The following is a 4,826-nucleotide window of genomic DNA, read 5'->3' on the forward strand; positions in this document are numbered from 1 at the left end:
ATATGAGACCCTGTCTCAAAGGGACAAGGGAAATCTCTCATGACTCCTGGCAGCCATGGCCCACAGCTGTGGCATTCATGAGTTCTTGCTGAGGGCTTCTCATCCTGGCTTTGGCAGAGGGTGGAATGAGGTGGAAAGAAGGGTGTTTTTGTTTTTCCGTGTCTTTCCTAGGGCTCTATTGATGAAAGTGTAAAACGCACTGTAACCAACTGTGTGTTTCCCTAACACTCCCCACCCACCTTTTCATTACTTTGAATAAATACAGGATAGACGAAGTGTGTGTGTGGGGGGGGAAGGACTAATGGAAAACAAACAAACAAACAAACCCAACTGGGCTTGTTAATGCAAGCCTGCAATCCCAGCATTCAGTAGAGGCAGAAGGATCCTTTCAAAGCCAGCCTAGGTTATGCCACGAGTTTGGGTCCAGCCTGAGCTACTTGAGACCCTGTCTCTAAAGAACAGAAAGGAAGTGGGTTCCCCAACCTGGATAGTGGTTCACACCTATAATCCCCGCTATTTGGTGATGTGGGAGTGTCATATAGCAATCGGTTGATTTCATTGGTTAAGTAATAAACAAACTGCTTGGCCTCATAGCTTAGAACATAGGTGGATGGAGTAAATAGAACAGAATGCTGGGAGGAAGAGGAAGTGAGGTAAGACACCTCAGACAGAGGCCATGCTCCCCTCTCCCGGGCAGACGCCATGAATCAAGCTGCCAGGTCAGACATGCTGAATCTTTCCAGGTAAGACTGATGCTACACAGATTATTAGAGATGGGTTGATCGGGATATGAGAATTAGCCTATAAGGGCTAGAGTTAATGGGCCGAGCAGTGTTTAAAAGAATACAGTTTGTGTGTTGTTATTTCAGGGCATAAGCTAGCCAGGCGGCCGGGGTGCTGGGGACGCAGCCCCGCCGCTCCCATTACAACAATTTGGAAAGCCGAGGTCTCGAGGCCAGTTCAAGGCGATCTGAGCAGTCTCAGCTCACGCAACAAAATGGGGTTCCAACTTCGGCTAGCTGCTAGACTGGGAAGGAATCTCAAGCAGAGCAAGTGTGCTCCTACTGAGCTACTTCCTCCAGACCAGAGTGTTATTTTACCTGGAAGAAACAGTTTGGTCACCGCTTGTGAGCTCCAGCTGTGACAGGAAGATCCCTCAGCAACAGGGAGAACTCGATTCTATAGGAAGTCACTGGTGGGTTTTGTTTTGTTTTGTTTTGTTTGAGACAGGGTTTCTCTATGTAACAATCCTGGCTATCCTGGAACTCGCTCTGTGGACCAGGCTGGCCTCCAATTCACAGAGATCCACCTGCCTCTGCCTTCTGAGTGCTGGGATTAAAGGTGCACCACCGCCCAGTACAGCCACTGCCCGGCACAGCACTGGTTTTAAGAAGCATGTGTCTCCTCTTAGTTGATGGGAAAATCAACCAACCAAATAATGCAGAAGGGTTGGTGTCTAGGCTCCCGGCTTTTCACTCCTACAGGATGTGCAGCTGAAGTATACCAGCCTTATTTTACTCTAAGACACCCCCCACCCGGCACACACACGCACACACGTGTCCGTCACTCCACCACATCCTCTTCTGTTTTTAGTAACAAGGCTTCACTCAACAGCCCAGGATGGCTTTGAACTTGTATTGATCCCTTCCAGAGCTGGGACTACAGATGTAAACTACTACACCCTGCTCCCAAAAACAGGTTTGTTTCTTTTATTTTATGAGTGTTTTGCTTTCATGTATGTATGTGCACCACATGCAATCCTGGTGCCCATGAAGGCCAGGAGAGGGTGCTGGATCTCCTGGAACTGGAGTTAAGGATGGCTGGCAGCAACCATGTGGGTGCTGGGAACCAAAACCTGGGCCTCTGCAAAAGCAGCAGCTGCTCTTAACTAATGAGGCATCATCTCTCTAGTTCCCTAGGCTCGTTTATTTTTAGTCCAATATAATTCTAGCATCCAGGAGATGAAGGTCCAAAGTTGAAGGCCAGCTGTCTCAAAAACAAAGAAACAAAATATATAAGATGTATCTTAAAAAGTTTTCCCAAGACATGGCTGAAGTGATATTTTATTTATATTTTAATAAAGCTTGCCTGAAGATCAGAGAGTAAAATATCTGCATTTTTCAGTCTTAACAGACCAGACAGTGGTGACACATACCTTTAATCCCATTAGCCACACTAGTTTGTCATAGAAACCGGATGGTAGTGGTGCACGCCTTTAATCCCAGCCCTAGAGAGGAGTGTAAAACGGGAGGAGACAGCTCTCACACACAGTCTCATTCTGAGATTCCCAGAGGCAGGATTGCCATTCTGAATTGACGTAGATCTAAGGGCCAGTGGCTGCCTGTTTTGCTTTTCTGACCTTCAGGTTGAACCCCAATTTCTGTCTCAGGGTTTTTATTAATCTTGTTACACATGGCTATCCACTATGCCTGGCTATAAAATGTATTTTAATGAGGTACTGGAGCCGGGCATGGTGTCAGACGTCCTTAATCCCAGCACTTGGGAGGCAGAGACAGGTGGATCTCTGAGTTAGAGGCCAGCCTGATCTAGATAGCAGGTTTCAAGACAGCCAGGGTTACACAGCGAGAACTTGTCTCAAGAAACAACAGAAAGTCTGTTCTGCTAACAGAGTATATTCTAGTGACCTTGACTGGAGAGTCAGAAAGGAGGAGAAAACACTGCAAAAGACACAATCCCAAACCCACTTGCTCTGTTTGAAATGATGATCAAGGTTTATACCTTGCAGAGCCACAAGCATTTGGCGGTAGAGCCGGAGTGGGAGGGCCAGATTGTTTGGTACTCTGATAACTGTAAGAGACTAGGGTGCTCAGGGCAGCCTGGTTCCTCTGAGGCATCCAGTTACCATGGAGACAGCAGGTTTGGGCAGGTTCCCCCTGGGGAGATTCCTCGGGGATACATGTTTCAAGTTCTTGAGCTAAACAATAAGACACAGTTGAGCGTTATAAGGAAGGGACCCCACTTTTGGGATGGAGACAGTATATACTGAAATCCGTGTATCATCTTGACAAGAACATGGGATGTTACAAGGAGCCTGTCCCCACCCACCCCATTTTGGTTTTCAAAGACAGGGTTTCTCTGTGTAGCCCTGTCTATCCTGGAACTCACTCTGTAGACCAGGCTGACCTCAAACTCAGAGATCTGCCTGTCTCTGCCTCCCGAGTACTGGGACTGAAGGTGTGTGCCACCACCTCCCGGCCTCTCCTGTCCCATTTGTGTGTGTGTGTGTGTCCGAAGACAACCTAAGGGAGTCGGTTCTCTCACTCTACCATGTTGGTTCTGGGGTAGAACTAAGGTTTTGTCTTGGTGACCCCTGCTCTTTCCTGCCAAGCCCTCTCCCTGCGCTCCTTTTTAAACAGGTTGGGACAGGAACAGTGGTAAAGGGTAAGAGGCATCCAGGAGCAACGCAGGGGAAAGGCTGTCTGAAGGTGGCAGAGTGCTTTTCAAACAAAAACACTGCCAGGCAGCACTTGGCAGAGACCCTGAAGTCCCCTTGAGACCCATATCTTGGGGTATTCTACAGGCAGCGCCACAGTTCCAGAGCATCAAAATGCTCCCCACATCACAGGCAACTAACAGCTTACACAGGAACCACCGCAGGATTCTGTTTGCTCAACGATGAGCACAGCGCCCCACAAGGGTCCCTAATCCTGCCGCAGAGAGCATTTACTGCCTGTAATTGTCATGTAGACAGCACAGCTGGGCCAAGGCTGGATGGTAACACTAAAATAGAACACCACAACGTGGTGGTGTATGTATGGTGGCGCACGCCTTCACTCCCAGCATTTGAGGCAGAGGAGGCAGATCTATGAGAGTTCGAGGCCAGCCTGGTCTACTCAGAAAAACCCTGTCTCGAGAAACAAAATAACAAACAATGACAAAAAAAATAAAACCCAAGGGTGAGCATACTTGCCTGGTGGTGCATGATTCTAGCACTTAGGACGTTGAGGCAGGAGGCTCCTGACTTCGAAGCCTGCATGACTATGCAGTCAGATACTGTCTCAATTGTCCCTACCCGAATTGGGGAAATCTCAGACCTCACGTGACAGCTGTCACCTCCCAAGCACAGACTGGAGAGTAGGAAATGACTCCCAGGCAGAGGGCACATCTAAGCCTGGCCACGGAAGGGACAACCAGGGGGGAAATGCATACAAGCACCATAGATTCAACTGCGAAGACAATCCAATTCTCCTCACTGAACTCCAGTCAAACCAAAGAGACAGCACAGCAGAATAAAACAGCTAGGATCCTGGACTTTTATTACGCAGTTAATACTCAAGGACTCAGAGACAAAGGCAACAGGACTGTCACTCACCTGCACTGTCTCCTACACCACCAATCAGTGCACCTCACAGGTCCAAACAGGGCCACCTTTCACTGAGGGCCTGTCACTACCCATACAGGACAGGTGCCAGCAGACTCTTGGTTCTGAAGTTTACTTACTTAAATCCAGTCTGTCCATCCATCCGCCCACCCACGGTAGCCTGGGCAGTCCTAGAACACCATCTGTAGACCAGGCTGGCCTTGAACTTGAGCTCTGCCTGCCTCTGCCTCCTGAGTGCTGAGATTAAAGCAAACGTCAACCACACCTGGCTTAGATCCAATCTTGTTTTTGTTTCTCACTCTTTTTAAACAAGTTGGGAGGGATGGTTAAGATGTTATACAAGAAGCCAACAGTTGTTCTAGGTGTAGCTCAGCGCGCGCGCGCACACACGCGCGCACACACACGCACACGCGCGCACACACACACACACACAGGAAAGGCGCACAGAGACTCTAGTATGCCCAAGGAAAGCTGTCCAAGATAT

This window comes from Microtus ochrogaster, chromosome 7 (genome assembly GCF_000317375.1).
Source record: "Microtus ochrogaster isolate Prairie Vole_2 chromosome 7, MicOch1.0, whole genome shotgun sequence".
Taxonomy (NCBI): Eukaryota; Metazoa; Chordata; class Mammalia; order Rodentia; family Cricetidae; genus Microtus; species Microtus ochrogaster.